The sequence below is a fragment of the Pieris rapae genome, chromosome 4 (assembly GCF_905147795.1).
Source record: "Pieris rapae chromosome 4, ilPieRapa1.1, whole genome shotgun sequence".
Taxonomy (NCBI): domain Eukaryota; kingdom Metazoa; phylum Arthropoda; class Insecta; order Lepidoptera; family Pieridae; genus Pieris; species Pieris rapae.
In genome coordinates this window covers 9,937,023-9,957,789 of record NC_059512.1, presented here as the reverse complement: position 1 = coordinate 9,957,789, position 20,767 = coordinate 9,937,023, and the positions used below count along the sequence as shown (strand labels likewise).

Sequence of the window (20,767 nt, the reverse complement as noted above, 5' to 3'; positions counted from 1 at the left end):
TGTTAGTAATCCGTCTAATTGTGGACAAATTCTTTGTGCATGACTAGGCTTTATGGCGAGATGGGCATCTGAAATTAATCTTTCACTACTGAAATCAACTTGGGTGCTTCTACTAGGCTACAACTCCAAGCTATACTTCTGTGAAGGTAATGGGAAAGACAAATGAAGGGCAGTACAAGTCTGATTGTCGTTGTAGATAATTTTAGGTCTAACCTTTCTATTGGCAAAATCTAAGACAAGACAAGTTCGTCTCCCAGCGTTGTTACATTCGTGATTTGGGCGTTGATTTATTTATTAAGTTTACGATATCAAACATAGTACTAAATCTACTGATTATTTACGAAATCTCCCATCTAAAATGTATGACAATTAAAGTAAACATAAGTTTTACAAGAAATTAAAAATTAAAATTAAAAAAAAAAACAATTAAAACATATAGGATAAGATAAGCACACAACAAAATAAAATAAATTTACCAGATTTTTTGGTACTTAAAGCAGAAAAAATGCGTTTGTTAATAATTGTTCTTGTTTAAGGAACTTATATGTATTATAATTTTGCATGGCTAAAGAGTGGAAGCCTGATCTCTGTGTTAAAAGAAAAAGAACAGCGCTGTTCAAGACAAGAGCAAATGTGCATTTTACTTGCATGACTTAACTGCCAGTATCTAACCTTCAGACCAGTAAGGCAAACAAACGCCGGTCAAAAATAAAATGAGAATCTGTCAGGTGTGGAAGCGAAATGTACCCGTAGATAAAGATCAACATTTTAGAATTTTCCTCTTAAATTAAAGTCTAGACATATATCGATTTAGATTAGATTTCCAGTAACCTACTAAGTTACAAGATATGCGCGTGAGTCATGAATGAACGGTTGACAAGTACTAGGAATTTATAAACATGTGAGCGCCATTCATGATGAGATGACGCAGGCTAAAGAGATTTTAGTGGTTATTTAAAGCTTGTTAAGACTGTATTCGATAATAATTTATATTTACATAATATGCTAATAAAAATTATTAATACAGATGGTTATCAAATATTTGAAAATATATAACCTGGAAATTCTCCACACAAGCTGTGATTAAAATCAATGTATGTCAAAGAGGTTTAGAGCGAAGATGGGGAGACCCTTAGACCGCGGGGAAAATATGAAAAGATCAGCTGGCAAAAACTGGCACTCCATAGCACAGGACGGACAAAATGGGCATCTTTGGATGAGGCCTTTACCCAGAGGGGATCCTGTTAATTTATAAATAAATAATATATATAGATATAACTAACATAATCTAAGCTAACGTACTAATAAAATCTATTTTTTTTAGTATCTGTAATATATCAACTATCAACCATTGTAAAACAGGAAATAAAAAAGCGTACATATTGTAATTATTTTATTCACATATAACTACTATTGCTAAATATGGTACTCACGTATTATCGCCACCCCGGGAGGAATTCTGGTAGCGATCCAGAAATCCGTCGCCCGAATTTGATGATATTATTATTTATTGTTTTTGGTTTAGGTTAGTATATTAATATTTTATTTAAATTACCTTTTGCGGTGCGTAAAATTCGTTAGGGTTTTTTATTCTAAAACATGCTAACCATTAATTTTGCCGCTGTGGGGTTACGTAAGTACCCTAGGTATCATTCAATATATTATCTGAATATAACGAGGATACTCATATCCCAAAAACAAGGAGATTTTGTTGAAAAGTACTCCTTAGTCCAGTCCATCCAATTCCAATAACAAAACATTTAGTACTATAAAATGAATTAATTTTATTTTTTATTCTTTTACAGATAAGAGACGGCGTAGACTACAAAAACGCGAAGTAAGTTATTTGCGGGTATTACACTTATTTCTATATTATATTATATTTAAATACGACATATTATTTATTAATTTATTTATTTATGACAGCTCTTTATTATTATCTTAATATATATCATCGAATGGTAGCAATTATCCCTGTTTAGAGCTGAGTTACTAAGAGGCATATTGCCTTGGCAAATCGGTGCAGTCAGATTTATTACTAAAATTCAATTTTCGTTGCTGTTATAAAATAAATACATCTACTTACACAACTTACTTACTACTACAAAAATCTCACGAACCATAGTTTTTAATCCGCACAAATATTTATGTATTTCTTAACAGTTATTCTTTTTTTTAGTTTTTTATGTTTTTTCCACTTTTACACAAGACTTCATTACTTACACTTCTAAATTTTACTACTATAATAATTTTTTTCTACTTAGTATTAGTATTATTACGTTCTTTTTTTGCGACTGAGGCGCAATCTAGCTGCTGTGGTCTCTGGCAGAATGACCAGCGCTGTGAGACAGTCGGCTCCTCAGCATAATGCTGTACTGTTACCTTGTTATTTAAAAAAAAATCGTCTCATTCTGTTTATTTTTTTCTTTCTATTATTGTTATTTTGTGTGTTTCTGTGTGTGTGTTTTGTTAGTAATAAATGTTATGTCTATGTCTATTAAGATATAAAAAAGGGAATTTTTAAGGTTATATAAGTTATCAGTTAAAGCCATAATTTCATGTAAACCGATTATAGAAATATGATAACCAAATTCCGTCCAGTGTCCACACATCGGCGAGTGTAAGATGTGTTTTTTTCATGCACAGACATTAGGAGCGTGTTAATCTTCTACGATAATATATTTGTAAACAAAACGAATGACACATTACAAATGGTTTTCAAATAAACGATAAAATTATCAACCAAATGTTGTGTGGATAACCCTTCTTCCGCTGAGAATGGCCTCTGACTCCCGAAGCACCGTGGTACTAGATAACTCTATTGTTTAGATTTGTTTAAATAAATAAATCATTGAAGTAAATTAGATTTTTTTATCGCCACATATATCGTTTTATTTGTTATGTTACAAGGGGAACAATCAGATAATTATTAATATATGTTATGGAAAGCCAAGTACACTTATGAACGTCAAAAGAAAAGATGTTAAATCTATTCTAAACTTATATTTACTACCAGTTCGCAAGTCTACGCGTCTACGCGGACAAGAAGAACTGACAAAAAACCTCCGCCACTCTTTTTAATCGGCAAGTTTTGAGTCATACAAATTGATTGAACTGGAGCAAGTCAATGACGAGGATTAGGATCATTTAAATATTCGTCAAATTTATTAAAAAACTTCATTTACGATTAACGCGAGTTATGAATATATTTAGTGATAATTCTCGAATTTCGTTCGCGAGTTTGTTGTCAAGCGAAAAAAAATCCATATAAAGAGTGGTTTATCTTCTAGAGCCTGTTCGCTTAGATTTGTTTTATTTCGAGTATTATTTGTTTTAAATTCGTTTATATATTTTTGTACAATTGTTATTTTTTTTAAATTTATCTTTGAAGAAAATTGCATAAAGTGAAACGCCGCTTGACAACGTAGACACGAAACACAAATTAACAAGACAATAATATTGCGACAAAGTTAAACGGCCAACTAGATAGGCGACTTCCCGATACAACAAAAAACTGATGACTTTTTAATTTATGTGGGACTCGGGAGTGACACGAAATAACTGTGATTGAGATTAGGCAAAAAATAACCTGTTTTAACTTAGCGTTGGTATCTTATAACTAGTAAAGGAGTCTATCTGTTTTGCTGATTTTAATATAAGTATGGAGTCCCGCAATACCTTAAATATTATATATATATATATATATATATATAATAAATATGTTACAAGCATTTATGTTATTGTTATGTACATACCGGTTATCTGTAGTTTACAACACAAACTGTAAAAAAAAATGTATTTAGTACTCAATTTGTTATGGAGAAGATACAGACATTTTTTACTGAAAAGGATTCCTAAATGTATAATACATTGTTCGTAATGTTTTTTTAGCCTTAGTATGTTTCACAAGCAAGTTAAAACACAAATAAAAATTGTGTTATTATACAATTTTCTATTTATTACATAGTCTTATAAACACAAGTTTTGAATCTGTGAGTGAATCAATATACAAAATAATTAATAATTCTACGAATTTCATCCAAAAAGCTTGTCTAATCAAGTTCCCGGTGACGTCACGATCAAATCAACCCCGCTGAGTCACATCCGGTCCGGATAATACCCCATTCCGAGTATTAATAAAACAATACGTCACACAAGCTTTCGACTGTTGAAGGGCACTCAAATATGCGGGTGGGCAAAATAACTGTAATTTTCATTATTCATTTTACACTATTAAATATTAACTATTATTGAAGTGAAACTTCTTTATTCGCATGAGGGTAAAATTTTTACGGAAGGTCACGGAGATGTGCAGCGCTTTAGAAGGGGAAGAGAGGCATTGAAACCGATTGTGAGAGAGTGAGAAAGGGAGATCGAGAAAAACTTCTCGCTATTGGTTGATGTATTCGTTGGGTAGTTATATATTAGAACTTAGATGGAAATTCTGTCGCATATTGTCTTGTGCAGTAAACGCAGATTTTTTATTTATTTATATTATCACCACGTATACAGTGTATAAACAGTGGGAATATAGATCTACCAATATATGGAGTGATCATTATACATGATCATCTATTAAGCCTTTTCCTTAGTAATAATTAATTTACAAACAAGTTTCACTTCTGACATGTGTTCTTTGTTTGCTCACTTTTTTATATATTATGGTGTTCACTGAGAGACAGAGAGAGACAGTTATTTTTTCAGTCATACTCCTAATTTATGAAGATAAGGTAGCCGCACAACTCCCTCCACACTCCCTTGACTTTTTCAAAGCCTCTGTGTGATAATAAGACCTGTCCTTTACAAGACATAAAACATTAAGTACCTACAGAAATATCGAAGCGAAAATAGCTTTAATTAATCCATAATCATTCTTAGGTGCATATAAAACACGATTACTTTAACAGTTCTTTCAACTCTGATCGCTATCTCTTTAGCAAAAAAACAAACTTATAATTTTTGTATGGTCCAATTTTCGTCTGAAAATAACAAGTTTTGATTATATATACATTGTCTAGGTACCAGTTTTAGTCATCTGGACATAACCTACCCCACAGTTACATTCGGAATGCGCCATCGCAGCCGGCGTCCGGTCGCGCCGGTCGGCAGATGTAACCTCGTCAACTGGCTGCTAAAATTATTATACCTTATAAAGACTGAGTTAATCCTATACGGTCAATGACCTTAGGTTGCAGATTTAAGTTCGGTCAATCTAGTTAATCTGGAATATACCGATTTTAGGGTAAGACTCAGTTGAGTATATAGAATTTTTATAAAAAAACTCGTATGTTTTTGACCTACACGAGTCATAGACAAAAGATTAAGGCTATCTTAGGGAATAATTTTTTTGAACTGTTATTTAAGTATACACTGGTTGTTCAACGTTGTTGGTTGTGCGACAATAAGACTGTGCCAGAGAAATAAAAAGAACATCAGTAATTATTTACTTGTTTACACATATTGTATATACTTGGAAGCAAAATGCATATTCTTTACGGTAGACGGTCCGGCAATTATGAATCAATGCATTTCGTTTGCAAACAAAGACAATGTGTGCGTAATATGTGTAAAGAAGTAAATAATTACTTATCACGTAATCATTAAATATGAAAGCCTTCTGGCAATGTTAGTGCCCATGGGCGGCGGTATCACCGTATCACTTAAGAACGTGAGCCTCCTGCTCGTTTGTCTCTAATTTCATAAATAAAACACTTTATCTGTGTATATTTTTTACAGCCTTAATTATGTAAATAATAGACCATTTTATTATACGTGCTCTATGTATTTACAGTTAATTAAACATGTCGACAGTTCAATAGGCCGAAATTAATAATTGTATAGACACCTGGCTGTTGGCTGTGCAATGTTACCAGTTACTTAATGTAAGAGTTATTAATTTAACCTGATTTCCATAAACAAGAATTGACTGCCTTCGTTTAATATACAAAATCTGTTATTTTGTTTTAGAAAATAATTTTATACATTTATACATATACAAAGTATTCGTAAGAATGTAAAAAATAATTTTCTGTTTTAATAGAAATGAAACATACTGAGCGCAGAGAAGCATACAACTTTTCGATTCCCGCTTGAGACTTCAAATTTTTGAAAAATCGTCTTAGTTTTAGGTATTTCATAATTTCGCTATAGACTAATTTTGAAGTTATACTTCTTTTGGCGCGTTAGGGAATAATTATAAGAGTATTTTTTTACGATGCTCGCACACACCGTCACAAAATCCGACACTCTGAAGTTATATTATAGTCAACATTTAAGTTGTTTCGTGATATTTAAAAAAACTTTATTTAACTAGATAATGCGTTATAATAAAACTTTCAATGTATGAAATACAATTTTCTATTGTTAGTGTCGTTTTCTCTTCAAACGTAGAATACATTTTTTTGAAAACATTTTAATCTTGTTACGCCAAAGAAGTATAACTGCTAACGCGTGTTCAAAGTTCTTCGTTTTTAAAGGTTCATGTACATTGTATGTCTTTAAAATTTCTTCAGATGATTCACCATTGCCAACCAAGCTGAAATGAGTTCTGCTCAAACGAACACAAGTAGGATAAAATTAACCAAGCATGATCAATGAAGCAAGGTATATATGTATTAATATATGGCAACTGGCTATTCAGACATTTGTGCCTGTGACGTCATTTGTGTCTCTCAATGAACTCCATAGAAACCGGCGCTATCCGCCCGTCTGTGTGAACAGGGTCACCGTCAAATGACTCATGCCTTGTACTGTACCTAATACAATTGCTAATTATAATTATTTATTTGATTGTATAATTGTTCGTGATATAATTGTTAATTACACTCTTTGCTTTAATAAGGTCTAATAAGACCTATTACAAGAGAGACCTAAAATAGACATAGACATAACATTTATTACTAACAAAATGACAATAATAAAATAAATATCAGAATGAGCAATTTTTTTTAAAGAACAAGGTTTGTATGCGTGTGTGTTGTGGTTGTAATTGGCTCTGGGTCTAAAATATAAGCTATATCAGTTGTTTCTAATCGTTGACTGTAATTAAAAAGTTACGTCGACCTATTACTACCTTAGATACGGACTAGTGTCTACTAGAGTAGTTCAAGATAATATTCTATTTATCTAGATAATATTCTATGTATTAAGAGTTAGCCAGTAGGCTTCAGTGTGCGACTCTCATCCCTGATGCAGGTTCGATCCCCGGCTGTGCACCAATTTGATTTTTTTCTATGTGCAAATTTAATAACCGCACGGCGTGTGTCAGGGCACTAGAGCCTGATTAGGTGATCTCTGACAGATTGAAAAACTGGGACATAAGAGACAAGATAAAAGTCATGGACTTTACCTCGAAAATAAGAATACTTAATTGGAGATGGGCTGCACAGTGGACACATCATAAGAGAAACAGACAAATGGAGTATAATTGTGACGATGGTACCCTAGGACCACAAAAAAGATGGGAAGACGACATCAGACAAGTGGCAGGAGTGATGTGGAACAGAGTCGCCCAAGAAAGATATGAATGGAAAAGGTTGGAATAGGACTCCGACTGGCAGACAGAGTGGTTTGCAAGTCAAGCAAGATCCAAATATTTTAATTTTTTTTCAACCTTCTAATATCTAATTTAATATATTTATTTATGTTTATACGATACTAAGTCGATTTGAAAAAAATACTATATTAATATTATTATTAATTAAATAAAACACAGACTGTCTTATCAAAATTTTAATTAGTTTAAGTATGAGGTAGCTTCGTCTATTAACATAAATTCGTATTTTAATCTTAATTTAATAACACTTAAAACATTTGAAAATTGGCGATATCGAGTCACTTAAGGCTTTGAATTAGCACAAATTGGAAGCTCAATATGAAAATAAGAAGTCTAGCGAAAGGCTGTCACATTGAAAGATTAATAGACACTTAAAAGATTAATATGAACATTTTCTGTTTCTTGCTCTGCGAAACTATACTAATTTTTGGGTTGACATTAAAACCATGGACTAATTTTGATGTTAATTAATCGTTAATAAGGCATTGGCTGCCTTACACAATGGCATGATAGATGAAAGAAAAAATACGCACGTTACAGAGAATCAGGAATATGTTTTAAAAATTTTGCATAATTTTTCATTGTTTCTCATTTTCTTTTGCGTGAAAACCCCGAAGCCTTTTGTCATGAATAGATTATCCAACTTAAATTTTTTTATCAGATGTTTGGCCACAATCCTAATCCTATCTGATGTAAAGTGAGATATTTGAGGACACGACTATCACTGTCGAGGGTAGATTGAAGGGGAGCAAAATCTCTCAGATAACACATTCAAAGAAATATTTTCTTATATGTAACTAGCTGCCCCCGCGGACTTCGTTTCCCCTTAATGAAATTTTACTGAGCCTACCTGTTTAGTACATACCAACATGCAACATTTTTCTATACTACCCCAGAGACTGTTCGGTTTTCCGGAATGAAAACTGTGTAATTTTTTTGATGTCTGTGATTTTTCAATATATAAACATCAGAGTTCAAGTTATAAGTTCTTAACTTACAAATAAAATATAAGGATTGATCATAGAGGGTAGATGAAAATTATGGGTTGTATGTGTTTTTGTATGCGGTATATAAAATAAAAACAAATAATTTTGTAAAAAAAAAATGGGGTGGGTACCTTCGGGGTTGGAAAGATAGTAGCCGATTCTCAGAACCACTACTGCCTTATACGACCTCCTTTTGTTTCGTTTTGGAAGAGTATGGGAGCCAACATTGTGACAGGAGAATTTTATATAAAAGATTAGTGTAAAACCAGGGTTAATCTCTTTATTATATTGATTATTTTATAAATGCACTGTTTTGCATTTTTTTAAAAATATTTCACATATGATTTTCGTTGGCAGCACCGGCTTATATAAAGCAATGACATAAAGGTCTGGCTTCCGAAAGTAATCTCCATTGATTTAAAGTGCATTAGTGGAGTCAATTAGGATGTCAGACGAAATTTCAAACGAGACATTTGGTAATTAACATTATTATTCGTTATCACAGCCCATAAATAACTCGGCCAAAACGATATTTCAAATGTTAAATTTGCATTTAATGTGTCGCGACATAAGGGCAGACAGATATGTCTCGAAACTTATAAATAAAATAGAATAAGAATGTGTTTATTCATTATAAAAACATATGCACAATATGTAAGATGTGGGATCTCTTTTATATACCTGTGTAAGGTACCAATTCTTTTAATTAACTACGCTATCGAGTGTCCATGGGCGGCGGTATCACTTAGTATCAGGTGAGCCTCCTGCCCGTTTGCCCCATCACCAGTATTAGTAGGATTGATTCATTATTATTATGTTTGTGAAATATAATTGAAGTAACGTGCTTTATTATTAAGTATTAAATTGTGTTTTACATATGAAATATTCCACAGTTTTTGTAATTTATAAGAGGCAAACGAGCAGGATACTTTGATGTTAATTGATAAAACACGTAGACATTCACATTGTTAGAGGGCTCGAAAGAGCGTTGCCGGCTTTTTAAATTCTGGCGCACCAAACGTTTTGTTAAATTAGAATTAATTTTGCTATATATTTAAGATTGGTTGAAAACCGCGGCAGCAAGTCGTTACGCACTTGACACATATTGTTATGATATAGATAGAGAGAATGGAAATCTATTCACGACATTTTTCAAAAAGCATTCACAAAATTAATAAATATTCAAAACTAGGCCGGCCAGTAATAAATCAGACCTGCATCAGACGCGAGCAGGTGATGGCTCGCACCCGAAACCTCAGACAAACTTGACATTATTGCCAATTCGGTTAAGGTCAAGAATGGTGCGGTGCCGCGGCCGGATGGGAAGCTGAGCCGAGTTCAGTAATTTCGCACAATGCAACGACCGGCTACGCGTAATTGCGAAACATCCGGCCGACGTACACACAATATGCCCGTGTGAAAGTCTCGCCAATATCGGAACACGTTCTGCTCGAGATCTGCTTTCTTCGATTGATGACTTTTTGTTGCTGTTAGTATTATAGAGGGTTTTTTGTTTTGTTGTTTAAATGGGTTGGATATTTTATTTTGTATATCGATATAAACATTAATTGGTTACAATGATAGTCAAAGTGGAATACATCGTATGTACAAAAAGGTTCGATCTAAAGATTTGCTTTCTTTGATTGATAACTTTTGTTGCTGTTAGTATTATAGAGGGTTTTTTGTTTTGTTGTTTAAATGGGTTGGATATTTTATTTATTTCGTATATCTATAGCTAACATTAATTGCTTACAATGATAGTCAAAGTGGAATACATCGTATATACAAAAAGGTTCGATCTAAAGATTTGCTTTCTTTGATTGATAACTTTTGTTGCTGTTGATATTAGAGGGCTTTTGTTTTTTTTATGAGTTGATATTTACATTTATGTATTTATTCATAATCCTAAACATAAATTTAATACAACAGTAAAGCAATCAATAAATTTACACACAATAATAAAAACAAGTAATACTTAATTCGGCTGTGTTGTGTGATGGTGTGTATGGATATATTAATATAGATATATTTATTAAGAAGTTAAGGATATACAATTAACATATAGGTTGTATTAAAACAGATTTATACGTTGAAAGGGTTTTACTATATTTTAGTTTGCCAGTTCTTCTATTCTGTTTTACGCCCTTAATTTGAACTTGCACTAAATGTAAAATTTCATATATATTTTTTGACGTTCATAAGTGTACATCGTGTTACCTATATGAATAAATGATTTTGAATTGAATTCAATAATCGCATACTACGTTTAACAGATAATACAGACTACGTCTGTGACTGTGTTAAACAATTTAAAGAGGAGGTTATCAGTAGTGTATTTTTTTGTAGGGAACGTAAATCTTTTTATCACCAAATTGGCACCTTTTAAAAGTGTTCTTCACCAAATAAATCAGTCCGGCTATTGTAGTTTGCGATGGACCGGAAGTCTTATCGCGCGGTAAACTGTCCAATTTGATTTGTGTCGGCATAGATTATCTCTTTTGCATTAAGATGCTGTCGGTCTTTTCAAACATATGTCTCTTAACTACTAAACACGTTGACAAGTCTCCATTAGCTATTGTTTCCATGGAGATCGCTGTGATAAAATCGGTGAAAATGCAGACAAGTTCGGAAAGTTATCTCTAATGGCAATTCGTTAGTTAAATTGTGTTCCATTCGACGTAAGGTTGGAGATATCTGATAAGTGACTGTTTGTTAATTAGGATACATTTTATATTTACTTAATTGTTTCTCTAAAGGTGTCTTTCGAATTAAAAGGTATATTATCTTATAAATTAATTCATATTCTTAGGTCCTTAAAACTATATGTTATTTTTTTTTTTTTTAAAGCTTTATTAATCCATACAAATGTTTAGTTAACATTCATTTATATTAGTATTAGTTAAGTAAAAGTGTTAAAAAATTTAACTTAGATGTTTTTTTAGTGGTCTAATTTTTGTATGGCCCCTTTTGCTTGTTAGCGATAAGGTTGTCTGTTGCATCCCTTATAATTTTGATTTATTTGTTTTTATATAAACATAATGAACTGTGAATAAAAAAAATGGACAGACTTGTAAATTAACTGCAATAACGATTCTTATTTTAATTTAAATAGTATTTGCGCAGTTTAATAAATTAAAATTTCATACGTAGCTTGGAGATGTGCGTAGATGAACATACAGAAATGAAATTGGTTCCTTCCATCTTCGGGTTATTTAAAGTGGGTCAAAAATTCAGATGTTCATACGATTAATAAATGTATATTAATAAAATTCCTTGCCCTCTTATTCCCAGCTTTTTATTTAACTTACGTATCTTAAGTAAATTCGTAAAAAAATTAATAATAGGTACATATTCTCTAGCCGAATAAGTAAATAGCTTTGCGCAAACACAGGTAAAGCCTCTTTCTAAGGATTACAATTGTATAAGATAACATTAGTTTCCGATGCACGTGGGATACTGTCAATACTGTTATTTTGTGGGCGTGAGATTTTGGACCGGATATCCGATAGATTTGTAAGAGGGTTGAACGTTATGTAGCATAATCAGTGATTTTTTGTTACTTTAACATGTGATATAGGATGACATGTAACCCTTAAGGCAGTTGTGTACTTAAAGCCTTTTTACAGAGAGGATTAAATTTAAATATTACAAATATTTGAATGGGGATTTTTAAAATTATAATAATATAGATAATAATAGATAACATTGTTTTTTTTTATTTCAATGCAACTTAAAAAATAAATTAGTGGAGCTACAACCTTCTTAGGTCTGGGCCTCAGATTTCTGTATATATTTCATGATCATTTGTCAATCGAATAGGGAAGTAGGTACATACGCCATTGACTCTTTGGTTATGAGGCAAGTGGTTTCCTTCACCGTTCGAGCGAATATTAAATGTGCACATCAAGATAGTCCAATGGTGTATAGGATGACCGGGATCGATCATAAGACTTCAGGGATCTTTTTTATACGAATGGATAGTATACTCAAGCTCCGTTAAACGTATAAGTTGAACAGTTTTGAGTAAAAATATTAAGAGTTTGCTTCCCGAAGGCACAATAACTGTCGTGCTAGTTTGTATACGTATATACGGCCAATGTAATGTTATAACATCACCAATGGGCGGCAAACTTAAAATAACGAGATATTAAAGTCCACAGGACGCGGCAAGCCGCGAGATTGTAGACCTAATAAGATTGAGGTTTTATATAATTCGATCTAGGGGATGCTAATAATTCTCATTTCCTGGGAATCATTGCCAGGAAGTAGGAATGGTGTATGTGATATGAATGTTGGGAAATGTCCATTCCACAAAAATCCTCAGTAACCTGTACTGAGGAACAAGAAGCCTGTGATCGGTCTGTGGGCTGTTTAACTTCTATTGCAAAGCTGTTTTCATATGGTTTATTACGAAACATACAGATGATATATAATTAACATAGACTATATCAGATTAGGCTTATTTGTATGGTACTTTTGTATTTGATTGATATCTCGCTGACATTTGCTGAAATGTATTTATTTAAGAAGTTGTAGTACGGTGATGGTACCATGTGTTTGGAATCCAAGCAAAATATCGACATTAATATAGACCAATACTTTCTTTTGCTTTAACCTGAAGTTAATTGCAATAGATGTTAACATCTGAAGACATTGATTAGCATGGATTTAGTTTTCATTTTACTTTTATTATACTCTATCGCTGGTGACAGCAATAGTTTAAGATAAGTTGGAACTTTTTTGGAACGAAATAGATAACTTTACTTAGTTTTAAAGTTTTGTAGTAATTAAGCGTGCATATAGCTGTTAAAAAGTTAATTAAATATATGCCAGTTTGAGATGACAGGACTATTTGTAAAACAAAACTATGTCTTTTAATTTTGGTATTGAGGTGACAGAACGTGCGCCATTCTCTATAACAGCATGTTTACCATGAAACTAACTGTCTCATTAGTATGTTTAGTATCTATTTCATAACGCTAAACACTTCTAGGCCGCACGACGATTTGAAACTGGAAATCACATAAATTTCAGTATAAAACAATAGAACCAAAGCAGATTTATGACAATTTTAATATGGAACTTAAAATTATGTAACTTGAACGCTTACTTTAAGTTGCAAACATTTATTTTTATGGTTTTCGAATTAGATATTTAACAAAAATCAGCAAGGACCCAAAGGAGTGTACCAATTTGTACCACGGATAGCAGAGGTAGGCAGTATCAGCTGGGGAGAATAAGACCGGCTTCGCAGTTTTTACTTTTTAGGTGGAAAATTAACCACTTTGAGGTTAGAATTGAGCCATTGGAATTGGTTGCCTTCGGTGACTTTTCCGTTTACCCCGAGATCGAAACCTGTAATAGCCTGTGCATCGTCCACCGAATAATGACTGTTCCTATCATGGATGCCCAGATAGGGATTCTCCACATCGGAAAAGTGATGTTACTCCCTAAGGTAATCTCTGTTTGAACTGCACCTTCATACTTATTTTAATGCTACAAAAGGCAAACGGGCAGGAGCTTCTTGCACTTCTTGCTTTTTGGAGGGGACACTTGCACTGCCAGAAGGCTTGCAAGCGCGCTGTCGGCCTTTCAAAATTGATGGTGGACACACTGTGTGGACACAAATAAACCACTTAAAAGTGCAATAAACAAAACTTTCATTTCCCAAATACGGATGTAAACTAAATTGTGTACAATTTGCTAACTGCACTTTTGAATGTGCTCTGCATTAAAGTATCTTGTTTACTTATAAAGAACCCAGTGAAATTTCAAATCAAATTTCGCGAGTTTGAAATATCGTCACAACAAGTATTTATTGAGTTACGAGAACTAAGTCTTTTATAAGTACCTATGGCTCGGTTATCTGCAACTTTTAATCTTCCAATTCGCTCTATTTACAACTTAATGACTAACATTAATAAATATAAGTAATATTGATATATTTATAACAATCTTCCTACTTACCTTAATTTTTTTGTATTACTATTAAGGAGGTTTAAGTTTATATTTAGTTTTAGTTTATTCTAATGTTTCTTCTTCTTCAGATGCCACTTTATTACTAAAGGTTGGCTGTTAACAACATGAATTTCCGTGTATCTTGCGCGAGTCTAAAAAAGTTCTTCGACTGATGTGATGCCAGCCCATTACTTCTCCCTGCTACCAGCCCGTCCCTTGCCTTTTTCATACGCTCATTCAATGAAACAAAATTTTCAGTTTTATATTATGAGTACGAATCTAGACGTATAAATAAATAAAAATGAGTTCTCAACATGTTTCTCACACCTTCCCCCATAATTAAATTCAGAAACATTGTGTGAGACAACATTGTATAACAAAATGTTAAATCGTTCCGTTCACGGCGATTTGTGTCAACGTCATTATCATGTTTGATGGCAGTGAATGATTCTATGATACGTACACTGTAATCGTGTCCTCCACTGCAAATTATACCGATTACACTGCGTAACTGCATCAGGGACTATGCAAGTGTTATCGGAGTCAAATGTTAGAATATTTTTTGTAATTCGTTCAAATTTATTAACTCTGTAAAATATTGTCGAGAGAATTGTAAGAGTCTAAAGATTTACTCGTGTTTTCATAGAATATTTCGTGATTATTTACTTTCAACCGCAAATTGAATACGTAATATAGTTAATATGCTACTGCTACTATAAGTAATAGATCGGCTATATTTATAAAAACTCTATTTAAAATATTGTCAAGAGAATTGTGGATAGAAAAAAATGTATAACATACAAAGTAATATATTCAGAAAAACCCCTAACTACGATATATATTTGATTTTATTTAGTCTTTGATACTGTTAATGCGTGCAAATTTAAAGAGCCCCTAACTGCGTAATCGCAGGTTTTATGTTAATATCTGTCATGACAGGAACCTGGCGCTTGCGATTTTAAATGCGCTACCGAGAATTGAATTTAACGATCGCATTGTATACGGAATGTCACTTTCATATAGAGATCTTAATAAGGTTGGGTTTTTTCTATAATGAAGGCTGTATTGGATCGCGTGAGATAGGATTCTGCTTGCGGTAGATAGGTAGCTTGTTATTTTAACGAGCGGTTTATTCTTGTGTTTAATTGTTTCATTTTAGATTTCGTAAATTTGTCATAGGCATTTACAACCAAACAAATGCTATCTAGTTTCAAATACTATGGTATTCGAATACTCGTAAAAGCTTCAAGGGCATCAGACGGTCACATCACACAAAATATTAAGGGCAAGTTATATACCCCAAACATTTACTTTGTTCACTAATAGACTATCTAAAAGATCAAAAGACCTTTTAGTTGCCCCCTGCATAGCCTCCTTTCCGATAGAGTACTTCTTAATCTACGTCATATCTAACAGATAATAATCAAATCACACGTGTTCAGTGGCACAGTAACTAACACTATTTTTTGACACGTGACGTTAATGACAGCTGTCTAGCCCAAGCTAGAACCGGTAATATCGATGTCAAGTAGGAAACAATGTTATTGAACTTATTCACCGGTCTTTATTGAATTAGACTGTTGACAAATTTCAATACTATAGCGCGGTTTTATATATTTTCTAGTGATTGAATTGAAACATTGAACGACAAGATTTTTGATAAGAAACATTTAGAGCAGACGTTATACTAACATTCAATTACGCCTGTCCATTGTAGATTTGCGGATGCAGGATTATGAGGGTAGGACAGATTGGTACCCACGTATATTCGAAAAATATAGTCCTATGTCAAATTTATATATAATTTGTTACATGCTTTAAGTAAAGGTTTATTACATAACATTTCATTATTAAACAAATATTAAAGATATATATTATAATGAAGAAAACATGAACATCTGAAACCACAAAAAGTACTTATTAATTAAAGTCACCTTGCAGAAGGACATAGTATTTATTTCGTAATCCTACAGCTAACATAAATTATATATAATTACAAAGAAATACACTGAAAATATAGCCAAAGATGGAATACATCATACATTTTACTACAAAAAGGTTCAAAGATTTACAAAAGGGAACAAACAAACAAAAAGTATGCAATACATTTAACTAATTGTGATTCAGTTTATTTAACTAAGCTTAATTTGGTTGTGTTGTGTGATGGTGTTAAAGTGTGGGTATGTACGTTATGGTGTGTATGTGGGGTGTGCTCATGATACAGGTGATTTTGCGCTATGCATATTCTAAATATACTTTTTAGCCAAATCCGCGATAGCCTAAACAAGTCAAGGCTTAAATAGTGGTCATTGTATGTTTTTAATTATGACAAAGCAACCAGAATTCGGCTCTGCATTAAGATTTTTATTACCATATTAATTTGGTCTTTTGGCTATCTTAGATTCAAAAATAAGTGAGCCATAAGACGGCTGATTACAACGTCTGTATAGCGTGAATTCTGCCGTCATTGAAAATAACGTCGTAATGTTTATGAGAAATCAGATCGTATCGTGTTGCATTTTTGGGCTATTTAAAAATCTCAAACGAAAGTTTGCGGAACTATAGTAACATGCAATCGTTTGATCACAGCTGCATATTAAAATAGAATTTGATTGATGTTTAATAATTGTGTCAGAAATATTTTTATTATACAGTCAAAATATGTTGTATTTGGTCGTAAAAACCGATAGTCGTAACAGCCGATGACGTTATTAATAACCTTATACAATAGAATTCAGCCGGGACTTTTGGTCAATATAACCTGTATGTTGTTCTAAACGACGTCGATGTAATATAATTACTATAAAGTTTTTACTTATAGATAAAAAATCTTCTAGTTGAGATACAAATTATTAGAAAAGATTTTCATTAATTAACGGGTTCATTGATAACCGGTTACTGTATGATAACAGTTATCTCGTTATCATGGCGCCCCTGTCGTGTCGTAATATTGTATTTAGGGCGTGGTTGACATCCGATGACTCGTGAAATCTTCAAGGCCTATTAGAACCTCGGTTAGTAACTGGTTAAGGTTTTTTTCCTATAAAATGTGAGCCTGCCGGCTGGCAATAAAATTAAGTTTTCGTAAGCGTAACTCAAATATAATTTTGGTGAAACTTTTCATTTTTATTATTTTATTCATATCCAAATTTTTTATTCCAAAATAATTTCAAAAATTCTATTTATTAGCCTCATTACAATTTTACATAATAAAGCGAACAGCTATTCTACGGTTGTGAGAGGCTGTGCCTATAATAGGACTACGGAAGCCCTGTGGTAACAGGTCAGCAGCCTTCCATCGCGGCTAGTAAACATCTAGAAGCATATATAGTCAGTATTTGTTAAAGCAATAATCAATATTACTAAACTCACGGGTAATTGTATATATGTGTTGTTATTTAGACCGAAAATTTTTGATGTAAATATCGCCGGCGGCGTTTCTACTGTAAATTGAGTAAATAATTTTCTTATCTATTATAGATAGATATGAAATGTGGGAACTCAGAGTGGCGACATTGGTCCCAGTGTTCAACTTAACAGAGGGTCTCAGAGTAGCTTAATCGATTAGGTTACTAAATTCACCATACAGATTATCGTAAGCTTAAAAAACCTTAAGAGATACTAAAGATTTTTTTAAATTGATGTATGACCTTGATGAAGTACGGTTGTTAGGAAAAGATTTAACCGTATTCAACGATTCGAATCGTCAACGACCAGTCACTTTCAATGCGGCTTGATCTCTTGGCAAAGATGTGAGGTCTCTCTTCTAGCGCATTTACCAAAACGAGTGTTCAGAGTTGTTTTGACTAATACCTGCAGCTGAGTTTAATTATCAAGTCGAATGAAAACGGACGTCAAGACTGAATACAAAATAGCAGCCGTATTGCCTCGACGTTCGTCGAATATTTCTGTATTCTTGTATAAAACAAAGTAGATCTATACATTTTTAATGTACGGTCATAGTCGCATTTAGTGATGATATATATTATAACGCTAGGCCTGAATCCAACCCTTAAACCCTTCCAATCGTATTTATTTTGATAACGAATAATGAAGACACTTATCTAAATGAAAACCGTTATTTGTATGTATCGACATAAAATTGACGTTCTGTTTTATTTCCCTGGTTTCATGGTGACATAAAATTTATTTGGAAAATATACTGTCATCCTATATTGATTACTTACGCTTGGACTTCATACTGAGTCGTTCTCTGATAATAATCAACGTAGAAAATATCTAGATAGCTAGAACTAGTACATTTTGTGTTAATTCAAAATTTCTAGGTAATAGGTAATGCTGATCATTACCTTGTCTTCCACGACCCTCTTCACAAGTCACATTCATTTGTTAATCAGCGAACTGTGGAATCGATGACCTTCAAATGCTTAAAGAAAGAGAATGATTATATAAGATCTCAAAAGTCGGCAACGCACCTACTAAACATTATTAGTAACTTTACATACTTAACAAAGGCGTGGTCAAAGACCCACATTAGTTGTGATATTTCTTTGATAATTAAAAATGAACTCTCTAAATCGTAAACTTTAAAAAAAAAGTGCGATTCTGTACATACGATGACCTATTTCCTATTAAGCTGTGAAATGTTCACAACATAGCAGGCTAATGCATCTCAATCGATAACGTGACTGCATTAAACCTAATCGCCATTTTATCTCTATAAATAGAGCTGTCTGTCGCTGCAGACCGGAGACGGCGCTAAAACCGACTGAAACACTACTGCATTGAAATTAATTCTCGTTGCGCAATCATTGCTGCGCTGAAATCACGCTTAACGCTTCGTGCTACAGTTGACTCTTCAATGGATGACGCATTGTATATAGGTCGCAAAATGCAGCCATTTATAGTACTCTGTCGTACTATCGTAGTACCGTAGTAGCTGAATGAGTATGATGCAATGCAGTGCATGCGCCTGTGTGCAATGTCTGAATGGTGCATCCTTTACTATGTGCGGATTTTATCGATTTTCCCCAGCGATTCTAAATATCTTCCCAGCCCCAGACAGCCGATGTTTGCTAAGCATTGAATGCAGACAGGAATTGCATTTTTAGAGCGTCTTAGTTTTGCATTTTAAATTGATTTTCAATTTTTCATTCGTAATTAGAAGATATATTTAGTTTATATTACAAATCTAGAAAATAATTAGGTGGCTTATTTATTGAACTCGAAATTTGTTATTAATAAGTCATTAAAATTAAGCTTATATGTAATTTATCTCATAGTGGTTTTTTGCGTGTTTAAAAAAAAGTTACTGTAAATCTGATATTTGATTTATTTGGTGTGAACTGTAGTATAAAGTTTGATTATATATCTGTAAAAAACTACTATCTATCTATGTTGATGGTGGCAAGGCCACGACATAAATTAAACTGTTTACGAAATTTGTGTGTGTGTTTTGATACATCAAGAAAATAGGTTTTATTGTCCACACGTGTCACACATTTTTTTTTATTTATAGTTGGCAAGCCTTCTGTGCCTGAAGCTTGGGTCTTAATCATCATGATTAGAAAAAACATCTGAGCACCGAGGATTGTAGCGCCACTGTTTTTTTATAATAATTGTACACGCCCCAGTCACCATATTTCATAATCCATAATTTCTACATTGTAAGTTATATTAACACTTAATTTTTTTTATTTCAGATAATATCATCTTACATTTCGCGGTTGCTGCAGTGCCACCAGCATTCCACCACTTTCAGCAATGGTGAGGATTCTTTTATATCTAATATAAAAATGATTAAGCCATATTATTCTCCATACTGATAAAAATTACATATCTTATGGGTGTTGGTTTAGTTATTATTAAAATCTTTAGTCTACGTTAGTTATTGTTATTTCTATTTGGGTAAAGTCTTAAACCTTCCAGTTCCCCAGAAACCTTAACTAAGTCTTCGGCCCCATCGCTTCTGTGGTCTTCCCATGTTTCTTTTTACTGTTGAGGTTCCCTTCAGTGGGTAGATTCGGCGGCCCATCTTTTATCTGTGCACCTTGCAATATGTCTATTTCTACTTCAGCTGTAAGGCGTGGGTAAGCATGTCGGCGATCTTCTTCGTTCTTCTTTTTTTATGTATGGAATATCTACAATGAATGAACAAGAATTTCCTATGCTTGTAATACATTGACTACGGGACATTCATGTGTAAAATCCAAATTACTGTTACTTCATAATTTGGATTGTATTGTTATATTTTTGTGAAACAAAAGAACTATGAGAAAACATAGTAAACCACAACGGAGGAAGTATA

At 32.9% G+C, this 20,767-nt stretch overlaps 1 protein-coding gene across 3 annotated transcripts in view; it reads left to right on the top strand.

Moving 5' to 3' along the window:
* Positions 1-20,767, top strand: part of LOC110995060 (mitochondrial cardiolipin hydrolase) — a 116,127-nt gene that overhangs the window by 90,960 nt on the left and 4,400 nt on the right. For all 3 annotated transcript variants that reach the window (XR_002600236.2, XR_002600237.2, XM_022262028.2), the window contains 2 exons: positions 1,806-1,837; positions 20,163-20,226. The gene's annotated coding sequence lies outside the window, so the exon portion shown is untranslated. The remainder of the gene's footprint in view (positions 1-1,805; positions 1,838-20,162; positions 20,227-20,767) is intronic.